Below are 25616 nucleotides of genomic sequence, written 5' to 3' on the forward strand. Positions count from 1 at the left end.
TTAGAGAAGTTGGCAGGGGAGAAGATGCAACTATCATGCAAAAGCAGAGGAGAAAGAAGAAAAGGATTCTGTGAAATGCCTACTTTTGTGGGCAGAAGAAAAGACTCAGTGAAGCAGACATGGAAGGACACCCAAGGCAGGAAGGAAATTCAGGAAGCAGGTCCTCTATGTCATGTGAGGCAAAGAGGTTGAGACCAAGGAAGGCTTGAGAAAAGGCACTTGGAATTGGTGAGTACAGGCTGGTCTGGTGGCCAACGGCCCACCCACTTCTAAATAGTTGCCCTAGAAATGTTCATGTGTGAAGAGTTGTGTGCAAGGGTGTTATGGAATCAGAGAAGATTAGGAAACAGCCCACCAGGGACAGAATGGCACATCCCACCAGTGGAATATTGTACAGCTTTTAAAAGGGAGGCTAATCTCTGTATTCCCTTTGGAAGATGGTAACAATATTTTGTTAAAAAGAAATAACGGTATGTGTGATATGAACCCATAAGCACCTCGTGAAAGTCTGGAAGATTGTGTACTCGGTAGTGTTGAATCCTGAGTTGTTAGGGAGAGGGGGGACACCCTCACTTTGTACTTAACACATTTCTGCATTGAATTTGGTGTAAGTACAAATTTCTTGAGTAATTGAGAAGAAATATTTTTGTAAAAAAAGAAAGGCAGCCAGGGAGAGCAATTTCAGTAGAAGAGAATCATTGGATGAAGGAAGCCAACTCACGAGAGAGGATCTGGCAGCTGAGAAGACACCATGTGGGTGAGAGACTGCTCACAGAGCCTTTGCTGCTGCTATGGCTTGTGGGGGTGAGGCAGGGGGTACAGTGAGACAGGGCTGCTAGAATGAGGCAGTGACCCCATGGCCAGGGTTTTCAGCCGAAAGGGATTAAGTAGAAGAGTGGCAAGGTGGCCTAGAGACAGGCAGAGGCTGATTAAGAATGAATTAAAAGAGCAAAGCAAAGTGGCCATGTGTATATATGAGGGAGGCAAGAGAGGATGGGGTTGGGGGAGAGACTGGTTGGGGGCCCAGCTGCAGACGGAGCGAATATTCTTAGCTGTAAGGAAACATCCAGATGAGGCAAAGAGTAGCACATTTGAGAAGGGACAAATTAAATATCAGTTTGAGGAGTAGAGAAACTTCCCCCAAAAGGATGAGATCTCAGGCCAAGTAAGCCTTCCATACAGTGGTTGGGGCAGAGGCTGGACTACCTAATTGCCTTCTCTGACTGAGGATTAAGAAAGCCCCGCGTTGTTTAAATTTTGGTGGCCAAAAACGTTTTGGCAGTGGCAAAGTTATCTTAATGGCTCAGAGAATAGTCAGGTGAGTGAGTGAAATGGAATTCCTGTGACTTCGCAGGCCTCCGAGTTACCTGCTGGATCTGTCACTAAGTTTGGGACTAGAGGTGGAGATGGAGAAGGTGGAGGCCAGGAGTCCTCACCTGTGCCTGCTCCTACAGTCATGAAGGAAACATTTAAAAATTCCAGTACCTGTTTTCCCCACCCCATTCTTATCTAGTTGTCTGGACTGGGGGCCTACACATGAGCATTTTTTCAGGTTCCTCAAGTGATTCTAATATGCAACTAGGATTAGAAACCACTAGTGGAGAAAACTGGATTACATGTGTTCTGAGCCTAAACTGCCCTCTGAAGCTTGTGTATGTTGTGTGTATTTAACACTATTTCAATACACCTATTTCGTCTATTGTGTATTCCCAAAGCCTGTGGGTGCATTACTTGTAAAACGTGCATCCCATTGTTTGCCAGCTTCTTGCTCGCCTGTCGGGGAGATCTAATAAGCTCTATGAGGTAAAATTCAGGAGTTCCTCAAGAACAATAGTTGTACTTGCAGGGCTCCTCATAAGGGTGCCTGGCACTTTGGTATTCAATTATTGTCAGGTGAAGTGACAAGGAGCTTTGTTTCCCTGTGTAACGCTGCTTTTAAAAACCCAGGAATAGTAAAACCTGACATACTCAGAAAGTCTGGTGGGAGAGAGGCTTGCGAACCACCTGGCACATGTAAAGTGTCTGATACACTAAGCACTGTGCGGGAATCCGTATCCCTCAGCACGTCCTATGCAATGACTCTGAGCCGTGCATCATACTCAGGACTGTGAGATACACAGGAAACATCAGATATGGTTTCTGCTCCCTAGGGAGCTTATTATCAAGGCTCGTTTATAGTCTAATTACTGCATTTTAATGTGGAGAACTTATAACAGGAGAATGCTAGAGGTCAGAGGGCCTTTGAAGTTCCTTTAGTTCAAACCCTTCATTTTGCAGTGGGGAAAAGAAGCCCAGCACAGGAAGCTACTTGCCCAAGGTCACCCCACTTGGGGATGGCAAAACCAGGGCCGGAGTGTCGGGCTGCCTCCCTCTGAGGTCTTAGTGCCCTGTTCTGTTGGATCAGTTGAAGGACAAGTGAACCTAATGGCCTGTGTTAAAACTTTAACAAGAATTCCAGTTTGTGCTTTATGCTCTCACTACCTTATAGTTGAGGGAAGAGTGTTTGCATTTTAGTCTTTTTTGAAAGCTTGCCTAGGGAGGGCCAGCACTGGTTACCACTGGAAGTATAGCTGAGGCCCAAGAGGCCTAAGGGGCTTCCCAGGTGGCTCAGTGGTAAAGAATCTGCCTGCTGATGCAGGAGACCCGGGTTTGTTCCCTGGGTCAGGAAGATCTCCTGGAGAAGGAAATGGCAACCCACATCAGTATTCTTGCCTAGAAAATCCTATGGACAGAGGAGCCTGGCATACTGCAATCTGTGGGGTCACAAAGAGTTGGACCCAACTGAGCGACTAAATAGCAGCAGTGAGAGGCCTAAAGATGGGGAATTTTGCCTTTACTGAAACAGCCACTGACTCTAACCCCTCTGTGTCTAATTAGGGCATTTTTCCTACTGTTTCTAATGGGCTTCCCAAGATTAGTAGGTTTATCAATTTTCTGCCTCAGTCACTCCTTTTTTTGTTAAACTGTTGTGAGTCTTACCTTAGAGGAGGGAGGTGGCCTGGTGTTCTGTGCAGGCCTGAGAATTAGTACAGTGGGAATGGGTTCCTAGTGGTGCCAGCATCAGGCTGTTTCTTCTAGCCCTGTTCCCTGCCAGTTCCCAAGCCCAAAATTCAGTTCCAGAGATTCTGGGTGCTCTTCCCTGGGCCCCTTCCCCACACAGACAAGGTTTAGAGAGCTAACAGCTCTGCCTTCCTCTGTGCCAGATTGTGGTAATAGTCACGTGCATGCCTGCTAAGTTGCTTCAGTCGTGTCTGACTCTTTGCCACCCCATGGACTGTAGCCCACCAGGCTCCCCTGTCCATGGGATTCTCCAGGCAAGAATACTGGAGTGGGTTGCCATTTCCTTCTCCAGGGTATCTTCCTGGTGCAGGGATAGAACCCACATCTCTTGCATCTTCTGCATTGGCAGAAGGGTTCTTTACCACTAATATCACCTAGGAAGCCCCAATAATAGTCACAACTATATGTATTAGTTGTATATAAATATGTATTGAACGCCCTGTGTGATCAATGCTATGATTGGCATTCCCATTTTACAGATGAAGACAATAACCTTCAGAGAGGTTTAAGTATCATGCCCAAAGCCACATAGCTAGAAAGTGGTCAAACTGGTACAGGTTTGGCTGACTTCAAGGCTGGTGGTGTTATCTGTTAGGCTAGTAGAGCTTGTCATTCAAAGAGATTGTGTGTGTGTTAGTCGCTCAGTTGTGTCCAACTCTTTGCGACCCCATGGACTGTAGCCCACCAGGCTCCTTTGTCCGTGGGATTCTCTAGGCAAGAATACAAAGAGATTACCAATTATATTTTTCCTATGGATGAAGAACAGTCTGCCAACTTTCAGTAAGCCTATTTAAAGAATTAGTCAGAAGAGTCCCATGTAGCAGAATTCTGTTCTACTGTGGGGCAGACTGTATTGGGAGACTTGCCAGTCACCAACACTGCATAGTCAGATAGACTACTTCCCTTCTCTGGGATTCACTTTCCACATCTGTGAATGAAGGTTGGACCAGATGATTTCTAAGATCCCTCCCAACTCGTACATTTGATGACACTTTGGTTCATTTCTCACTTCCTGGCAGAATGGAAAAGTCAAGGAACTGGATGATGGACAAAATGCATTGGAAGTGTAAAAGTGGGGAGAATCTCATAGTGCCTTCAGGAACTTCCTGGGTGGGTCAGTTAACCTCAAATGGCTTTACCATGCTTAGGTAGTTACACATGGGTTCTAGTTTTCCTCGGGAGTTTATAAAGAAATAGTTTCTTTTCAGGTAGCTTCTTACCCACGTCAAAATTTAACCAGCTTTCTTAAAGTGGCAGTTATTTAATTTCAAGACTTGTGGTGGTGCTAAAAGTATTTCTGAAGATCAAATAAAAACTGAAAGGGTAACAGGGCACTTAAATAGGGGGCACTCATATTTTATTGCTCTGGGTTAGAATGATTAAAACGTGTGTTCTGTTTTGTAAGAGGGTTTGGGGTGATGGTTTTTAGAAGAGAAGCAATCTGAACAGCAGGTTGTATGTGCAACTTTTATTTCCCTTCAGAGTTTAAGAGCAGGTTAACCCATAACTAGGTCTTGTGTAATTGACCTTTCCTTTATCTGTTTTGTCATAAAAAATCATCTTGTATTCAAGAACACTGAAAGTTAATAACCTATAAAACCTATGTGGTCCTGCAGTTAGGTACCTTGGATCTTAAAAAGTATTTCTGTGTTATTGTTGGGGTGTTTGGGTGTGGATATTCTTGAACCTTGGATGGTACATGTAGCAGTCAGCTTGCATCAGGAAGGGCTGTGAGGGGCTGCCCCCAAAGCCAGGCTCTTGTCATCTCTTCTGCCATTCAGGTTAGGTACTGCCATTAGGGGGAACAAAATCATTTACTTGGGGACAGGGAAGGGGAAGCCCTGATGGGTGGTTTATGATGCCAGTGGGGCTTGGCACATAGTCAGTGCAGCATAAATGTTAGTCTTTGCTCACCAGTCCCAGATCAAAGCAGTTGGGGATATTCATCACTTGTGGGCCATGAAGTCAGTTAGCCTGGCAGTGCTGCCATGTAGAAGGAGTTAAATAAAAATCAGGTGACATCAAAACTCAAGTGGCATGCACATCCTGTTCTTCACCTCCCGCCCAATTTTACCGTATTCATGATCACCTGGGTCTGTGTACATTCATAGGAGTGTATGTCCTGGTCATGACTGTCTTGGTTTTCAGAGAAGGAGAGGGTGAAATGAGGCCACATAGGGGCAGTATTTCTGTGGGTTTTAAAAAAATAACGCTCAGTCATGCCGCGAAATGGCAGCAGCATTTTACCTGGTTACATCATGAACACTAACTTGGAAACCCTGCTGGTTTGCTGATTTTTCAGTCTTCTATTCACATGATGGTCGTGTGCGTCCCCACTGGAGTTGTGCCTTCTGGTTTCAGAAGGAGAATTGACATGCATTGCTTCATACACGCAGTACCCACTTCCCCCCTTTATTTCTTTCTCTTCTAGCTTGGTGCAGGGCTTTGCAGACAGATCTGGATTTGAAGCTAATTTCTGTCACTCCTGAGCTCTGTGCTTTAAGTAAGTCACCTAATCACTGTCTCATTTGTAGAATGGTGCTAAGAATTCTGTCTGTCTCATTAGATTACAGAAAGAATTTAAATGAGTTAATATTGGTGAAGCCCTGAGAAAAGTGCATGGAACGTAGTAGGTGCTCAAAGAAATATTAGTTACGGTCTATCCCCTTTCCCCCAAGAAGTGGAGGCAGTAACAAATAACAGCCTTTCTTTGAATAACTCCAGAAACTCTCCTGGCTTTAGTCTGCCCTAAGGGGCTGAGGTTTGCCTTGTCTTTTGATGATAAAGAGTAACCGTCAAGAACCGTCAAGAACTCTGGATTTTATCCTCACAGAAAGCTTGAAGTTGTTGACTTTAGCTGTCAGTTAAAAGAGTTGGGAAGATGGGGTGGAAATCTCCAGAGAAAAGGTGTGTGCTTTTGCTAATTGCACTGCAGACAGCAGGGTGTATGAGTAATGAGCTGTATGTTTGGTGTGGGAGTTCAGTGCCAAGCCTAAGGGACAACATGGCTGAGTTTCATTGGCTCCTGTGACAGGTGGCTCCCTGGCTTTTTTACCGTTGAGATGTCAGAGTCCAATAATTTGAACCTCAGCGCTCTTGATTATAGGCCTATTAACTATTTCTTCACTGTGATAATAATTAGCATTTATTCAGCTTTTACTTTGTTCCAGGTACCAGTCTATTTTTTTTTCTTTATGCCTGTTCTTTGCCTTATTTTATTAATATTATTATTTTACTTTATAATATTGTATTGGTATTGCCATACATTGACATGAATCCGTCACAGGTGTACATGTGTTCCCCATCCTGAGCCCCCTCCCACCTCCCTCCCCATCCCATCCCTCTGGGTCATCCCAGTGCACCAGCCCTGAGCACCCTGTATCACGCATTGAAACTAGACTGGCGATTCGTTTCACATATGATAATTTACATGTTTCAATGCCATTCTCCCAAGTCATCCCACCCTCGCCCTCTCCCACAAAGTCCAAAAGACTGTTCTATACATCTGTGTCTCTTTTACTGTCTCACATACAGGGTTATTGTTACCATCTTTCTAAATTCCATATATATGCGTTATTATATTGTATTGGTATTTTTCTTTCTGGCTTACTTCACTCTGTATAATAGGCTCCAGTTTCATCCACCTCATTAGAACCATCAGCAGACGAATGGATAAGAAAGCTATGGTACATACACACAATGGGGTATTACTCAGCCATTAAAAAGAATACATTTGAATCAGGCACCCGTCTAAATGCTTTTTGCCTATTAACTCTTTTAATCCTCACAAGAATTTTAAAAGGTAGGGCACAAAGTAGCTAAATTGCTTGCCAGAGTCTCACAGCTGGTGGAGGAGCTGGTTTTAGAAACTAGTTAGTCTGATACCAAACTCAGGGTCTTCATCAGCTCTCCTGTAAAGTCTCTGGTCTTTTTTTTTTTCCTTTTTAAATTACACATTGTAATTGTTAGTTGATGATGTCCAGAAATAGTTGATTTTTGTTCATTTTTTGTAGCCAGCAACATTGCTAAATGCTTCAAATTAATTATAATTAATTGGTCTGAGGATTCTTGTATGTTTTCTATGTTGGTAATCATAATCTACAATGAGTGAAACCTTTGTCTCTTCCTTTGGAGTCATTTTATCTTTAATACCATTTTCTTGCCTTACCATTCTGGTTGAGACCTCTAATACAGTGTTTAACAGAAGTGGCAATAATAGATAACCTTGTCTTTTTCCCTGTCTTAAAGGGTGTGCGTGTGTGCTAAGTCTCTTCAGTCGTGTCAGACTGTTTGCAACTCTATGGACTGTAGCCTTCCAGGCTCCTCTGTCCATGGGATTTTGCAGGCAAGAATACTGGAGTGGGTTGCTGTGCCCTCCTCCAGGGGATCTTCCCAACCCAGGGATCGAAGCCAGGTCTCTTACAGTTACCTTCGTTGGCAGGTAGGTTCTAGCACCATGGAAACACTGAAGTGTTTCACCATTAAGTATGGTGTTGAAAGTGAAAAGTGAAAGTTGTTAAGTCACTCAGGCGTGTCAGATTCTTTGTGGCCCCATGGACTGTAGCCCGCCAGGCTCCTCTGTCCATGAGGTTCTCCAGGCAAGAACACTGGAGTGGGTAGCCATTCCCTTCTCCAGGGGATCTTCCCAACCCAGGCATTGAACCTGGGTCTCCTGCATTGCAGGCAGTTTCTTTACCGTCTGTTCACTGGGTTAACACCCAGTGAGCTGTAAATTTTTTTGGTGATATCTTTTACTGGACTATAGAACTTCCCTTCTATTCTGAGTTTGCTAAGTTGTTTTTTGTTAGTCATAAATGGATGTTGCTTCTTATCAAAGACTTTTTCATCTGTTAAGGTGATCATATTACTTTTGGTCTTTAATCTTTCAATGTGGTAAATCATATTGATTTTCTAATACTAAACCAACTTTGCATTCCTGAAATGAAATGACCTTGATCACGATGCATTATCTTTCTTGTTCCTGGATATGATTTGCTAGTATTAGATTTGGTGTTTTTACAACTGTTCAGGAATGAGTCTGGCTGTGGTTCCTTTCTTGTACTGTCCCTGTAAAGTTTTGGTATTTATTACTAGCTTCATAAAATGAGTTGGGTAATGCTTCCTCATTTTCTAAACTCTGGAATAGTTTGCAGAAGATGAAGTTATTTGTTTCTTGAGTGCTTGCTAGAACTTGCCAGTAAAACTATCAGGGCTTTGGTGTCTTCTGTGGAAAGATTTTGGACTACTGATTCAATTTCTTTCATGATGGTAGAAATTTTCAAGTATTCAATTTCTTCTTTAATTAGTGTTAGTAATTTGTTTTTCTAAGAATGTGACCATTTTGCCTAAATGCTCATACTTAGAGGTTTAAAATGGTTAATAGCCTCTTAACTATAGAAACTGCAGATATGAAAAAGACAGCTCCCTTTTCATTCATAGTATTACTTATTTTAAAAAATCAACCTCACCAGAGATTTTTAAGTTTTGTTATCTTTTCTAGGAAGCAATTTGGGCTTTATTAATCCTCTTTCTATTATGTGAGTCTTATTTCTGCTAGTTAAAAAATTGTTCTGTAAACCAGTTTTCAGTTTTATCCCTTGTTCTTTTTCTAACTTAAGTTGGATGCTTATTATAACTCATTTATTTTCAGACTTTATTTGATTAAAAGTATTGAAGGCTAATAATTTTGAGCCACGTGCTGCTTTAGCTGGATCCCACAGACTTTGGTATGCAGTATTTTGTTATGTTGTTAGTTCTAAGGATACTTGGAACTTGTTAGTTTATAATTTCCATGGTGATTTCTTAACCCATGGGGTGTTTAGGATTTTTTTAAACATTGTTAAACATTTTCTAAGTTATTTTGTTGTTGATTTCTAACTTAGAAACATTGTGATCAGAGGATGTGGTCTGTATGGTCTGATTCTTTGAAATTTGATGCTCTGTGGCCCAGCAGCATGAGGCCAGTGTCCACTAGATCAACCTTGTTAATGTTGCTGCCGTTTGACAGCCCCACCCAGTTTTTCATTGGGTTACTCTTATCAATTGTTGGGATAGTTAAAATTTACCACCACAAAGGTGGGTCAATCTAGTTCTTTTAGTTCTGTCAACTTTTACTTTATGTATTTTGCTGCTATGTTATTAGGGGTAGTAAGTTACTTTTCCCCTTTCTTTGTTAGGTCCATTAATGAAATGCTCAAGATAGGTGTTCAAGACAGGTGCACCTTAGCCTGTAGATAGATGAGTAAGGGTGACTTGGTGAAAGCAAAAGCATCCTTCTAGGGGGGCAGGGTAAATTGGATTTTGAGTTCCAGGGAAGAAACACATTTAAAATCTGAATTGCACCTTCCCAGGCATAGAATTAAATTTTTGAAGCAATTTGACTTTGCCAAACAAAATTAACACCCTCATAGCCTCAAGAGCCAGAGGCTTTTTGTCATCATTAAAACAGTTTTGAAAGCTGTATTCCTCTTGGGTTGGGCAGGAGGTTGGGAAAGAGAGCTTTATTTCTCTTGGGCCGTATAGACATTACTATTGGTTGGTCAGACAGGTTTCAGACCCTTAGGCACTCTGCTGCTTATTGCCTAGCATTTTCTGTGGGATATGGCTCAAATTGAGTTACCTCTCTGCCTTTTAGTTTCAGTGGATGTAATTATGTGGGTAGTGCTCATTCCCCTTCCACCTGACAGGGGTGAGGTGTGCAGAAATTGAGATAATAGTTACATAGGGATTCTAAATAATTAATCAGCTCCTCTGCTCACTCTGCAGAAAGAAAATCAAGTCTGTGGGAGACAAGCTCTCAGGAGGACCAAGCAACAGAAATGATGGCAACAACTACACCTTTTATTAGATTCTCAAATAGAATCAGACCACATGAAGCTGGAAGTCATACAGAGAGACAAATTACATCTGGTCACATTTGGGTGGGAATAGAACTTTTCAGCTTCAGCTCTTGACCCTGTGTAGTTCTGTGAAATCTCATTTTCAGGCTCTGTTAGGGCAGCCCCTCGTTCTGATTGGATTTCTGAAATAAGCACTCTGAGCTGGTCCTCTTCACTAATGCCTCCTTCCCTCTCAGAGAATTGTAAAGAAGGGGGAGCAAGTGAGCCAGTTAGGACCCACTCTCATTATCTTTTGATTATAGAAGTAACATATGGTCATAGATAAACAAACAAACAAAAAAACCTTAAAAGTACAGGAATGTATAAAGAAAAGGGAAATTTCCTGGAAATCCATCTCCTCAACCCTATTCTTTTCCTTTTAAAGACTGCGGCTGATGGCAAAGAATCTCTTCTCCTCACCCTCTTGATTCTTTTCCTTCTAATTTGTTTTTATTTTGATGTGAAAGAAATTCTAACCTAATGGTTATGGTGGTGGGAGAGGGTGGTTTTGGCTTCTACAGAATATGGCTGCATGAAATAAAGGTCAGGGCTTGAAAATACCAATTGGTCATTCTTATTTTAAAAGGGTAAACTGTAAGGCAGGGAATAAGATTTTAGGTACTCATATCCTAATCCAGTTGTGTTTACATGTGTTAGGGGGATGGATAGACAAGTGGTATAGTCGAAGTAAGACCATTTTTGCAAAACTGCTTTGTTAACTAACAAGCTCTACAAATATGAGATTAGCATGAATGTTGTTGCTGACTCTGGGGGGATGGTCTTGTGTGTTTATCTGAACAGTTAATATCTGTCAGTGAGCCATTGCACAAGCGACTGGCCAAATGATATCCTGTGTCTCAGATGTTCCATCTATTTGCAATTCCAAAGCTTATTTAATTGCCTTCAGCTGCTTAATATATACCTCATCAATAGGATAGAGAAGCAGAACTTAGCCTTAGAGGATAAAGGTCAGAACAAGTGTAGCTTACTACTGATATGCCCTGTTAAATAGCCCACTCGATGCAGGGAATTGAAGAAGCATATAAGAAAGCATTACCCAGTACTGCCTTAAGTACAATAGAGTGAGTGGCAGCACTCTATAAACTGTTAAGCTAGGTAATAATGCAAAGGATCAATGTCATCATGACTGGGGAGATTGGCTGTCACTCAGCGACTTAGCTGTGATATGCTTCTAGGCAATTCCACAGGGCTTTTATAAGCCCCTTTTCTGTACATGTGCTAGAAAGTGCCACAGAAATACAGTCTCCTGATGACTGTAGAAGCCAGGCAGCAAAATTTAATCAGACATTTGTCAAGAAGATGGCAGATAATGACCAATTTTTGGTAGACAGATAGTTGTCTGCAGAAACAAAGCCTGTATTGAACTATTTTGGAGTGGGAAGAAGCATTGCTATGACAACAAATTACTTATATTTGATTTAGAAGAAGGAGAGGAGTGCAGCTTAATGGTTTAGAAAGCTCGTGAGAACAATTGTTGGCACTGGGTATATGTTAAAATATAAAATGTTAAGTATGATCTGTTAAATAATTGAGCACCTCAGTGCATTCTGTTTCCAATATCTCTTGTGAACCAATAAAATACAACATAAATCAACTTCTAAAAAACAGCTACCAGAGTTACATGCAAATCATTCTGTTTTATAAAGTGCCCCAAATGAAATTCCCAGCTTTCATTTGCTGAAATGCCCCCCAAATATCATGTGTTTAAAAGGAAAAAAGAAAAAACAGCCAAAACCCAGAGACCTGTTTACTATGTTTTTATTGCATCCAGACCTGAAATTATGGTAGTTTGGAGTTTCTCATTCTGAGATGATTAATCTTTTTTTTTTGATTGGTAGTGTGTTTATTTGAAACAAAACTTGTCTTCAGACCATTTCCATCCTTTCGCTGTGTTAATTCCTGAGAGAATGAGTAAACAGTGGTTTGTATGAACTGGTTACTGCAGTACGCCTGGGGAACCAGGCCTGAGGCAGGTGGTGAGGGCTTGGAGAACCTGCAGAAAACCTATGGACAGGAGGCTTTCTCTGACAGAAATCATCTTTCTTCTTTCTAAGGAAAAAACCAGAAGGACCATATTCCTTGGAGATAGGATTTAGGGCCTTGACCATATTCTAAGTGTGGGTAGATCTAGTGACTCCTTAAGGGCCCTTGAGACCAAAGTATCTAAAGGTTTTGTTTACTTTTATGCCTTTCCCTGCCCCTCCCTGCCCTTTACCCAATATCATCTCCCTGTATCGTTCTAGAATATAAATGAAAAGTAGGAGACAGGAAGAAGCTTGAAAGATAGAGGACTAACTTCACCAATAGAGGATTACCACCCTGAACTTTTAAACTGTCTATCCAGGCAGAAGTCACAAATTTGCATGTGGCCTCCCCTTTGGAGGAACAAATTTGATTGGTCATTACAGGGAAGAGACCATTTTGTAGGGTTTACTCAGAGGAGGTTTACTCATCCCACATGCTAACAAAGTAATGCTCAAAATTCTCCAAGCCAGGCTTCAACAGTATGTGAACTGTGAACTTCCAGATGTTCAAGCTGGATTTAGAAAAGGCAGAGCAACCAGAGATCAAATTGCCAACATTCGTTGGATCATCAAAAAAGCAAGAGTTCCAGAAAAACATCTGCTTTATTGACTATGTCAAAGCCTTTGACTGTGGATGACAGCAAACTGTGGAACAGACCACCTGACCTGCCTCCTGAGAAATCTGCATGCAGATCAAGAAGCAACAGTTAGAACTGGACATGGAACAACAGACTGGTTCCAGATCACAAAAGGAGTACATCAAGGCTGTATATTGTCACCCTGCTTATTTAACTTATATGCAGAGTACATCATGAGAAATGGGTGGGCTGGAAGAAGCACAAGCTGGAATCAAGATTGCCAGGAGAAATATCAATAACCCCAGATATGCAGATGACACCACCCTCATGGCAGAAAGCAAAGAAGAAGGAAAGAACCTCTTGATGAAAGTGAAAGAGGAGAGTGAAAAAGATGGCTTAAAACTCAACATTTAGAAAGCTAAGATCATGGCATCCGGTTCCATCACTTCATAGCAATTAGATGGGGAAACGATGGAAACAGACTTTATTTTCTTGGGCTCCAAAATCATTGCAGATGGTAACTGCAGCCATGAAATTAAAAGATGCTTGCTCCTTGGAAGAAAATCTATGTCCAACCTAGACAGCATATTAAAAAGCAGAAGCATTACTTTGCCAAGAAAGGTACATCTAGTCAAAGCTATGGTTTTTGCAGTAGTCACGTATGGTTGTGAGAGTTGACTATGAAGAAAGCTGAGTGCCGAAGAATTGATGCTTTTGAACTGTGGTGTTGGAGAAGACTCTTGAGAGTCCCTTGGACTGCAAGGAGATCCAACCAGTCCATCCTAAAGGAGATCAGTCCTGAATATTCATTGGAAGAACTGAAGCTGAAGCTGAAACTCCAATACTTTGGCCACCTGATGCGAAGAACTGACTCATTTGAAAAGACCCTGATGCTGGGAAAGATTAAAGGTGGAGGGAGAAAGGGATGACAGAGGATGAGATGGTTGGATGACATCACCGACTTGATGGACATGGGTTTGAGTAAGCTCCGGGATTTGGTGATGGACAGGGAAGCCTGGTGTGCTGCAGTCCATGGGGTTGCACAGAGTTGGACATGACTGAGTGACTGAGCTGAACTGAACTGAACTGAATTCACAGGAGGAAGTTTGAAAACAACAAGCCACATCTTAAGTTAATCTTCCCCTTTAAATGAGGAGTGGCCCAGAGTCACAGCTGCTGATGAATCACAGACTTTGCCTGGCATTCAGTTTAAATTCCATCTTAAGTGATCTGCAATCATGTCAGATCATGTCCTGTCTTCATAAGCTTCTAGAGCCCCCAGTTACTTGCATAATAAAATCTGAGGTTGTTAGCTTGTTCTTGTGTGTGTGTGTGTGTGTGTGTGTGTGGTAGTCATTCAGTTGTGTCTGACTCTTTGCAACACCATGGACTGTAGACCACCAGGCTCCTCTGTCCATGGGATTCTCTGGGCAAAAATACTGGAGTGGGTAGCCATTCCCTTCTCCAGGTGATCTTTCCAACCCAGGGACTGAACCCTGGTCTCCTGCATTGCAGGCAGGTGCTTTACCATCTGAGCCACCAGGGAAGTGGCAATACACCTTTTAGAAAACTATTGCAAATTAATGAAAGTGAAAGTTGCTCAGTCGTGTCCAACTCTTTGTGACCCATGGACTATACAGTCCACAGAATTCTCCAGGCCAGAAAACTGGAGTGGGTAGCCTTTCCCTTCTCCAGGGTATCTTCCCAACCCAGGGATTCAACCCAGGTCTCCCACATTGCAGGCAGATTCCTTACCAGCTGAGCCACAAGAGAAGCCCATTGCAAATTAATACCTACTTTTTATGGAAAATTTGAAAGATACAAGCGTTGGCAACATTTTTATGTAAGGGCCAGATAGTAAGTAATTTTGTCTTTGTCACTACTACTCAGATCTGCTATTGTAGCACAGAATCAGCCATGGACAGTGACAATATAGAAATGAACATGTGTTTGTGTTCCAGTAAAACTTTATATACAAATCAGTTAGTGGGTCAGATTTGGTTTGTGGGTCATAGTTTGGTGAGTCCTGGTATGATGAATAAAAATCACCCGTAATCTTCTTACCAGAATGTTAACATTTTTGCTTTATTTTCTTTTTTCTATTCATATTGATTTACATGGTTGTGACTATATATTATATACTACCAAACTTATACCCTGATTTTGTTTTTCACATAACATTCTCACAAACATTTTGCATGTCATTTAAAATTTGTCAGAAGTGTAATTCTTAACAGCTATATAGTACTCCATTCTATAAAGGCGATTGTAGTTTACCTAATCATTTCCTGTTATTTTCTCAGTTATAAATGACTGCCAAAAAAAAACTGCTTTGTGCATAAATCTCTATAATTTAGATTATATTGTGTAGGCCATTTTCCTTGAAATGGAATTATAAGGTCAGGGGAAGGAATGTTTTTAAGGAGCTTAATATGGCTTTTCAAAATTGTAGTACCCATTTAATTCCCACCAGCAGCGTCGAAGAGAGCCTGTTCCATCTCGTCCTTGCTAACAGATTTTCACTAAAGCAAAATCTTTGTGAAAATGGCATCTTAATGTATTCTTTGATTATTAGAGTGGGGAAATTTTCAAAGAATTGTGTATTAGCTGTCATATTTCTTGCTTGTCTCACTCAGCCATAAATGCACCCTGGGCACTCATTCCCCCTTTTGCTTATGCAGTTTTCCCCTTTCATCCTCCAAACTCTTTTTCAAAATTCTAGTCATCTTTACAGCTTGATCCAGATTTGAAGTCATCTCCCTGTCCGTGCAGTCCTCCCTTCTTCCTCCCATTCATTTGATCTCTCTGCCCCAAGGTCCTTTTCTTACAGCCTTTATTCCTTTCTGACTCCTTCTGTAGTTCTCTGTGTATGGACTTTCTTCCTAGGGCAGGGACTGGGTCATGCTCTCCCTTTGGCTCCCAGAACCTACCAAGGAGCTTAATATACAGAGGTCTGACTAGTCTATGAATGCTTTGTTGAAGGCTTCCTGCGGTCTGCTGCATGTGACTTCAATGACTACCCCCCCGTCCAACACACACAAGAACAAGCTAACAAAAATGGGATATGGTAATTACCTGTGATTGCAGAGCTCTTTGGGATCAGTGATAAGAATGCTTTCCTCATTACTTAAGATAAGCTGTATCCCTGAGTCCTATGCATTCCTTTTTATTAAATGTGGTTCCTTAAGTTTTCCAAGAGGTGGTAAATGACAGTTTTAGCACACGTTAGGCTGTTCCTCTCTCAAGTGTATAGTGTAGTACTCCACTAGCCAATAGAAGTTTGTAGTTTGATGGAAATATTTTGTATTTGTACTCTCCAGTGCAGTAGCTGCTAGCCATGTGGGGATAGTGACATGTAGTTACTGCAAGTGAGGAACTGATTTTTTTCATTTTATTTAATTTTAAATAGTTGGAAATAGCCATGAATAGCCATGGGTAGTAGTGACTACCATAATGGACAGTGCAGGATCATACAGAATATTGAAAGGTACAGTCCCCTTTTCTTGTATGGCTAAGAGAAGCTCAGTATTTATAATAATCTACAGCAGTCTTGACATGGTGGCTGCCTGGAATTTTGGCAAGGCAGCCCAGATCCTGGTAGAACTGTGGTGAGAGAAGAAGCTGTGAGTTTGGTTCCAAATGGAAACTGCTTCTAGTGGGAACTCTGCACTGGGCAAGGAGGGAGATGGTTGAGCAGAGGCCAAGCAGAGGCAGAGTACAGCAAGCTGGACTATCCAGAGGAGACATGTGGACTTGATATGGTCAGTAACAGGGAGCCATTAGCAATTCACGAGAAGAAGAGTGATGAGAGAGAGTGGCATCGCAAGGTTGTCTCCTCCAGGGGCATGCAAACTACTGGCAGGGATTGGGAGTTATTGGTTGGTCCTTTATTGGGTAGAGCTGGGCAGTAGTGATTCACCAACTCCATCAAAACCGAGCCCCATCAGAGAACACAAATGATTTATTTTTGCATTAGCTTCCAGTTATTTTGTGCCTTCCTGTGGCTCAGATCCACACCAGCTTCGAAGGCTTGGAGTTGGGAAGTGGGAGAGGCCACCTATGTGAGGGGAGACCAGCTGTTTGGTCACCACTAGTGAGTGCCCTTTGTGGGCCTGGCGCTTTGAAAGGTGTGTCTTGATGGCTCCTTGAACCTTCCAAGACACCCTGGCAGCCCACCCATTCTGTTCCCACTGGTCCACTTCCTTGAAGGACCAGTGAAAATTTTCTCATTTTCTTCATTAGGAGATTTTTAATCTCATTGCTTTCTCCCTACTCAACTTTTCAACTAGGTTGAACGTTTCTACTTATTACTTCTATCTGCTCCTTACTGCCCCCACTGTGTTCCTTATTACATTGCTTATATTTTTATAACCCTGTCCTGACTTTAGCATATGGGCTTAATAACTGGCTGTCATTGTTCTCAAGATCAACCTCCTTTTAGTGAAATGATGAGGCATGTCCCCTTTATAAAATACTCAGGGAAATGGAACCATGTCGTGGTCTTGCTTGATCTAGGTCCCTAGCAATTTAAGACCTCAGCTGTAACTGCAACTCTGTTAGTTCTGTTAGAATGTGAGTTCCCACAGCCTTTATCTATCTTTTTGTAAGGAGTTGTGTATAGTCACTTCATGATGACACAATCAGATCGGATCAGTTGCTCAGTCGTGTCCAACTCTTTGCGACCCCATGAATCGCAGCACACCAGGCCTCCCTGTCCATCACCAACTCCTGGAGTTCACTCAGACTCACGTCCATTGAGTCAGTTATGCCATCCAGCCGTCTCATCCTCTGTCGTCCCCTTCTCCTCTTGCCCCCAATCCCTCCCAGCATCAGAGTCTTTTCCAATGAGTCAACTCTTCGCATGAGGTGGCCAAAGTACTGGAGTTTCAGCTTTAGCATCATTCCTTCCAAAGAAACCCCAGGGCTGATCTCCTTCAGAATGGACTGGTTGGATCTCCTTGCAGTCCAAGGGACTCTCAAGAGTCTTCTCCAACACCACAGTTCAAAAGCATCAATTCTTCAGCGCTCAGCCTTCTTCACAGTCCAACTCTCACATCCATACATGACCACAGGAAAAACCATAGACTTGACTAGACGAACCTTTGTTAGCAAAGTAATGTCTCTGTTTTGAATATGCTATCTAGGTTGGTCATAACTTTCCTTCCAAGGAGTAAGCATCTTTTAATTTCATGGCTGCAGTCACCATCTGTAGTGATTTTGGAGCCCAGAAAAATAAAGTCTGACACTGTTTCCACTGTTTCCTCCTCTATTTCCCATGAAGTGATGGGACCAGATGCCATGATCTTCGTTTTCTGAATGTTGAGCTTTAAGCCAACTTTTTCACTCTCCACTTTCACTTTCATCAAGAGGCTTTATAGTTCCTCTTCACTTTCTGCCATAAGGGTGGTGTCATCTGCATATCTGAGGTTATTGATATTTCTCCCAGCAATCTTGATTCCAGCTTGTGTTTCTTCCAGTCCAGCGTTTCTCATGATGTACTCTGCATGTAAGTTAAATAAACAGGGTGACAATATACAGCCTTGACGAACACCTTTTCCTATTTAGAACCAGTCTGTTGTTCCATGTCCAGTTCTAACTGTTGCTTCCTGACCTGCATACAAATTTCTCAAGAGGCAGATCAGGTGATCTGGTATTCCCATCTCTTTCAGAATTTTCCACAGTTTATTGTGATCCACACAGTCAAAGGCTTTGGCATAGTCAATAAAGCAGAAATAGATGTTTTTCTGGAACTCTCTTGCTTTTTCCATGATCCAGCAGATGTTGGCAATTTGATCTCTGGTTCCTCTGCCTTTTCTAAAACCAGCTTGACCATCAGGAAGTTCACAGTTCACATATTGCTGAAGCCTGGCTTGGAGAATTTTGAGCATTACTTTACTAGCCTGTGAGATGAATGCAATTGTGCGGTAGTTTGAGCATTCTTTGGCATTGCCTTTCTTTGGGATTGGAATGAAAACTGACCTTTTCCAGTCCTGTGGCCACTGCTGAGTTTTCCAAATTTGCTGGCATATTGAGTGCAGCACTTTCACAGCATCATCTTTCAGGATTTGGAATAGCTCAACTGGAATTCCATCACCTCTACTAGCTTTGTTCATAGTGATGCTTTCTAAGGCCCACTTGACTTCACATTCCAGGATGTATGGCTCCAGGTCAGTGATCACACCATCGTGATTATCTGGGTCGTGAAGATCTTTTTTGTACAGTTCTGTGTATTCTTGCCATCTCTTCTTAATATCTTCTGCTTCTGTTAGGTCCATACCATTTCTGTCCTTTATCGAGCCCATCTTTGCATGAAATGTTCCTTTGGTATACAGGGTAATTTTAAAAAAAAGAGAAGAGAACAAAGCCTTCACTTCCTTCTGGTGGTTTTTGCTTTCTCTTCTTTCACTGAACCTCCCTCCATGCTCCTCTGAGGTTACCTACTGCTTGGGCTCATAACCACATTGCCTCTGATGTGTCCCCAAACTGATCTTTGCTACTGATAAATGTCATCGTTTTCTTTTTTTTCTTTTTCTTGGATCCATATGGTAAAGTCTGACCCTTGGGATAAAATACCTAGGCGAGCAGCAGATTAAATGGGAAATCCTTCCATGAAACAAAATTCATTTAATAGTATTACCTTGTATGACAGATGGTAACTAGACTTATCCTGCTGATCATTTTGTGATGTATCAAAATGCTGGATCGCTATGTTGTCAGTTGAAACTAGTATAATATTGTAAGTCAATTGTACTTTAATTTTAAAAATGTAGGATTCAGTTCAGTTGCTCAGTCATGTCCGACTCTTTGTGACCCCATGAACGGCAGGACGCCAGGCCTCCCTGTCCATCACCAACTCCCGGAGTTCACTCAGACTCACGTCCATCAAGTCAGTGATGCCATCCAGCCATCTCATCCTCTGTCGTCCCCTTCTCCTCTTGCCCCCAGTCCCTCCCAGCATCAGGGTCTTTTCCAATGAGTCAACTCTCCACATCAGGTGGCCAAAGTATTGGAGTTTCAGCTTCAACATCAGTCCCTCAAATGAACACCTAGGACTGATTTCCTTTAGGATGAACTGGTTGGATCTCCTTGCAGTCCAAGGAACTCTCAAGAGTCCCTTGAACCACAGTTCAAAAGCATCAATTCTTCGGTGCTCAGCTTTCTTTATAGTCCAACTCTCACATCCATACATGACTACTTGAAAAACCATACCCTTGACTAGATGGACCTTTTTGGCAAAGGAATGTCTCTGCTTTTTAATATGCTGTCTAGGTTGGTCATAACTTTCCTTCCAAGGAGTAAGCATCTTTTAATTTCATGGCTGCAGTCACCATCTGCAGTTATTTTGGAGCCCCCAAAATAAAGTCAGCCACTATTTCCACTGTTTCCCCATCTATTTCCCATGAAGTGATGGGACCAGATGCCATGATCTTCATTTTCTGAATGTTGAGCTTTAAGCCAACTTTTTCACTCTCCTCTTTCACTTTCATCTAGTTCTTCTTCACTTTCTGCCATAAAGGTGGTGTCATCTGCATATCTGAGGTTATTGATATTTCTCCCGGCAATCTTGATTCCAGCTTGTGCTTCCTCCAGCCCAGCGTTTCTCATGATGTACTCTGCATATAAGTTAAATAAGCAGGGTGACAATATACAGCCTTGATGTACTCCTTTCGTGATTTGGAACGCGATTGTTGTTCCATGTCCAGTTCTAACTGTTGTTTCCTGACCTGCATACAGGTTTCTCAAGAGGCAGGTCAGGTGGTCTGGTATTCCCATCTCTTTCAGAATGGATTACCTTGTAAATAAGTAATAAACATGAGCAGCTTCTATCCCCTCACCCCTGTTAGCCATGTAGCCTGAATGGGAAAGTTGATGTTTTTGTTTCTTCAGTTTGATTTTACTTGAAGGAAATTACCAAGATCAGACACACCTCTGATTGTACAGAAGTCCCCAAGATATTTGTTGCAAATTGATGTCTAATAAGCCAATTTGGTTGTTCAGTTACTCGATTCTGTTTTGGTGAGTATCATTGATTTTCAACAGTTAGAGGTAGGTGAGGGCTATAAGGTTCTCTCCCTACAACCAGGGTATTACAGTGAAAGCAATTCAGATCAAATTCTACCACATAAACATTTATTAATCATCAGGCAGAAAACAGACAGCCTGATTTGTATGCCCAGAGAGATTCCATCTCCTGTTGCCAACCACTGTCTTGTGAGAAAGTTTCCCTGGAGATAGATGTAACAGTATTCTAGCTATAGGATTCACCTTACTTTTCTAAAGGGCACATTCAAAACCTCCATTAAGTGTCTGTACATAAGATTTGTTGGGACTCCTGAACCTAGTGTGTCATTCCCAAGAGGTGAAGGTCATTGGGCTGGCCAACTCTTATATTCAAGGTTTGCAAGGGTGGGAGTGCCTAAATACTTCTAACTGGTCCAGTCATCTTGAGCACCAAGAAGTTCCCCAGTGAAATATATTTCTAATGTCCATTGATCTAATTAACAAACCATTTGAAGGATTTCATAGAAGCATTTGAGTATAGCTTTTTATCCATTAAAAAAAGTTATAGTTTACATACAGTGCAATTCACCCTTTTTATTATAGGGTTTTGCAAGTTTTGACAAGTATATACCATAATCAAGATAGAGAATGCCTTCATCACCCCCTCCCCAATTTCCCCATGACTTGCTTGAGGGATTAAAAAAAAGCTTTATTGAGATATCATTTAGGTACCATACTGTTCACCCACTTAAAGTGTACAATTAATGATTTTTGATATATTACAGTATTTTTTTATATTGTGATAAAAATATATATAATGAAATTTGCCATTGTAACCATTTTGAAGTGCATAGTTCAGTGGCATTAATTATGTTGACAACATTCTGCCACCATCGCCACTATCAATTTACAAAACCTTTTCATCACTTCAAATATAAACTCCTTACCATTAAGCATTAAACAGTAAGTCCCTATTTTCCCCTCCCCCAGCCCCTGGGAACCACTGTTCTATTATCTGTCTCTGTGAATATGCCTATCTTGCTACCTCATATAAGTGGAGTCATATAATGTTTGTCCTTTTGTGTCTGGCTTATTTCACTTTGCACAATGTTTTTAAGGGTCATGCATAATGTAACATGTCATTCTTTTTTAAGGCTGAATGATACTCTGTTTTATGGATATACCACATTTTGTTTATTCATCTGTCTGTGGACACTTGGATTATTTCCCTTTGGCCATTGTGAATAATGTTGCGATGAACATTGACTTGCAAGTATCTGTTTAGTCTCTTTTTTAAAGTTCTTTGGGGTATGTACCTAGGAGTGAAATTGCTGGATCACATGGTTATTCTATATTTAGCTTTTTGAGGAACTGTAGAACTCTGTTCCACAGCAGCTGAACTATTTTGCATTCCCACCAGTAATAGACCAAGGTCCCAATTTTTCCACCTTCTTGCTATCACTTATTTTATAATTTAAAAAATTATGGCCATCCTAGTAGGCGTGAAGTGGTATCTCATTGTGGTTTTGTGTTGTATTTCCCTAATAACCAATGATGTGCTCATTGGCCATTTAATGTCTTCTTTGGAGAAATATCTGTTCAAGTTCTTTGCCCATTTTAAAAAACTGGATAGTTTGTCTTTTCCTTGCTGAATTCTTGATTGTGGGCTTTGATTAGAGATCTCAGTTTCGAACTGAACAACATTCATTGATTTGCACTCCAGGTAAGTTATGGTAGCTCTGAAGGAGAGAGCAGACAGAATAACTCTCTGTTTCTGGTACCCAACAGCAGTTATCAACCTTGTTGTCCCATATGCCACCCATTATCCCTTCTTCAAAATAGCCATGAGTTGTAGTTAATCACCCCTTGAGTGTGTATTCTCGGTTAGGGTTTTTCAGATGTTAACAGTGAGGTACTGGTAAAACACTTAAAGTCCTGATTTATAGCATTTGCCAATTTGCATGGTCCTTTTCAAGTTACCAGTCTGCCCTCATTAAACTAACAGGGAAGGATGCACAGAATCAACTCTTGCTAGCTAGTGCTACTGGGTTTCCAGCATAGCACTAAATGTTAATTAACTGTCCTACAGTGTAGAAAACTAATAAACACACATATCACAGTGTCTATGCTGAAAGTATTTTAAATTAAATTGCAGACATTGTAACTGAAATTAAATGAAAATGATTTTCAATTACAACTCTTTCAGAATAGCTACCATTTGTTGAGCGCATCATATGCTTGACATGTTCCAAGTGTTTGGTACAGAATCATCAGTCAACAGAGGAGGAAACTTAAAACAAGTTTAGAGTAGCCTGAGACTTGAACCTGGACTCCAGAGCCACTGTGTTTGACCTCTGTGTACACTGCCTTCTGTCACATTCATGGGATGTACATACTGAGTGTTGACTTCCATTAACAGAGTAGAATGGCTTTCTTGTAAAAGAGACCCTTCTGTGGTACTCTTTCCCTTCTAGCCACTCCAGAACCTACAAATCAGAGATGCAAACCAATGCCATGTTGGTACTACCTACCAATGAACTGCAGAGGGTTAAAAATATCCTTTTCTTGATTGCAAAAAAAAAAAAGCCCCAAACAGAAAAATAGGCCCATGTTTTGTAAGAAAAACGGCAAAAAAGAAAGTGAAAATCCTCCATAATCCTGTCTACTGAAGATAATCATTGATGGCTTGCATTTATTCTTTCAGATCTTTTATTTTTTTTTTTTTTTTTAACAAAACTGGGTTGATTCCTTACAATCTGAAACTTTCCTCACTGGGCAGTAGAGTTGGATGCCAGTGCATGTAGCACGACTTCATTCCTTTTAATTGCTGTATAGTGTCTATGATGAAAAAGAAGCATAAGGGATTTTGAAGGGCTGATTTTCTCTTTAATTAGTTTGCATTGCAGTATAGTTGCTTTACAATGCTGTGTTAGCTTCTATTGCATAGCAAAATGAATCACCCATATGTATACATATGTTTGTTGTTTGGTTGCTAAGTTGTGTCTGACTCTTGCGATCACATGGACTGTAGCCCCATAGGCTCCTCTGTCCATGGGATTTTCCAGGCAAGAATACTGAAGTGGATTGCCATTTCCTTCTCCAGCATATACATATGTCTGCTCCCTGTACCTGCTCCCTTTTGAACTTCCCTCCATTTTAGGTCACCACAGTACATTAAGTAGAGTTTCCCTGTCCTATACACATGTCCCCATCTGTTGTCTATTTTACACATAGTATCAGTAGAGTATATGTGTCTATCCCAATCTCCCAATCCCTCTTTCCCCTTTGGTATCCATACTTTTGTTCTCTGTGTCTGTGTCTCTATTTCTGTTTTGCATATAAGGCCATCTATACAATTTTTCTAGATTCCACATATATATGGGTTAGTATTCAATATTTGTTTTTCTCTTTCTGACTGAAGGGCTATTTTGAAGAAGGGATAATAGGTGACTCATGGGATAATAGGTGATTCATGGGATGAAAAGATTGATAACTGCAATTGGGTACCAGAAACAGAGTGCTTTTCTGCCCGCTCCCTCCTCCAGAGTTACCACAACTTACCCAGAGTGATAAGATGCAACTCAATTAATGTTGCTAAGAGTTCCAGGAAAACTCTTCAATAAACTAAGCTGCTCAGGGATAATTGTGAGATAAGACTAAATATCAAAATCTTTCACAAGTCTTTAGGATTTTGCAGCTCTGATCTTTGAAACCCTATTTGGAATCTCTTCAACTCCAGAAGGACTCAGTCTGAGTTTGAGAAACCTGTTTTCAAAGCAAGACAACCTTTTAATTTCTCATCATCTCTTGCTCCGGAGAAGGCGATGGCACCCCACTCCAGTACTCTTGCCTGGAAAATCTCATGGACGGAGGAGCCTGGTAGGCTGCAGTCCATGGGGTCGCTAAGAGTCAGACATGACTGAGCGACTTCACTTTCACTTTTCACTTTGATGCATTGGAGAAGGAAATGGCAACCCACTCCAGTGTTCTTGCCTGGAGAATCCCGGGGACGGGGGAGCCTGTTGGGCTGCCGTCTCTGGGGTCGCACAGAGTCGGACACAACTGAAGCGACTTAGTAGCAGCAGCAGCAGCATCTCTTGCTCATTTTACAAAGCTGGCCACCATCAGATTTTTTTGTTGTTGTTCTGACCTGTTGGTTCTCTGTTATTCTCCATGGTTGTCACTGTTTTTGTGTTGTCCTTGGTCTAGGCACTTGTCACTAGCAAAGGTATTGACTTTAGCAGGCATGGCATTTATGATTTTTTTTTTTTTTTTTGCATCTGGGAATTGATGGGAGGAAATAAGGTTATGGAGGGGAAGGTTTAGCCTGAAAGTGGTTAAAGTGTCTGACAGCCATTATTAAGTGGCTGTCAAAATAGAATGCTTTACTCTCCAGTGTGGGAATTAAATAATCCAAGAGTGATAAGCTCTCAGTTGCCATCTGTCAGTTTGTGATGCTGCTCGCTTGTTCTACTTAACACTGAACGCTGACCTCACATGCTACTTGGAGAAACTTGGAGGAAGATAAGATGCTCATATGGTATAAAGTAAGCTGACTGAAGGCCTGTCAAGAGAGATGGGCTAAAGGCCAGTGGTATCCATTTATCAGGATTTGTCTATCTCATACTTTATTCTCCTTTCCTGTCTATCTCAGGGAGCTGACAGCATGGTGTTTTTGCCTTTTTATTTATTTTTTTGTTAGTTGCTCAGTCATGTCCAAGTCTTTGCAACCCATGGACTATAGCCTGCCAGACTCCACCATCCATGGGATTTTCCAGGCAAGAGTATTGGAGTGGTTTGCCATTTCATTCTCCAGGGGATCTTCCCTACTCAGGGATTGAACCCTGAGTCTCCTGCATTGCAGGCGGCTCTTTACCATCTGAGCCACCAGGGAAGCCTTATTAAAGTACTAAAGTTTTTCCTCTTTAAAACATACTTGGATTCTTTTTACCAGTTTAAAAAGGTCAGTTTAGTAGGCACTGAGGGCTAAAGCCTATGTTGAGGTCAGATGCTATCTTTTTTCTTAATTATGAAGGTTAAAATATGGGTGTTGG

At 41.5% G+C, this 25616-nt stretch overlaps 1 protein-coding gene across 8 annotated transcripts in view; it reads left to right on the forward strand.

The window, feature by feature from the left end:
* The window catches only part of TMEM164 (transmembrane protein 164), a 178481-nt gene that overhangs the window by 18968 nt on the left and 133897 nt on the right, over positions 1–25616 (forward strand). Inside the window, exon 2 of one of the 8 annotated variants that reach the window (XM_070365710.1) lies at positions 5492–5563. The exons of the other annotated variants lie outside the window; for them this stretch is intronic. The gene's annotated coding sequence lies outside the window, so the exon portion shown is untranslated. The remainder of the gene's footprint in view (positions 1–5491; positions 5564–25616) is intronic. 8 annotated transcript variants of the gene reach the window in all.

This window comes from Bos mutus, chromosome X, assembly GCF_027580195.1.
Source record: "Bos mutus isolate GX-2022 chromosome X, NWIPB_WYAK_1.1, whole genome shotgun sequence".
In the NCBI taxonomy this organism is placed as follows: domain Eukaryota; kingdom Metazoa; phylum Chordata; class Mammalia; order Artiodactyla; family Bovidae; genus Bos; species Bos mutus.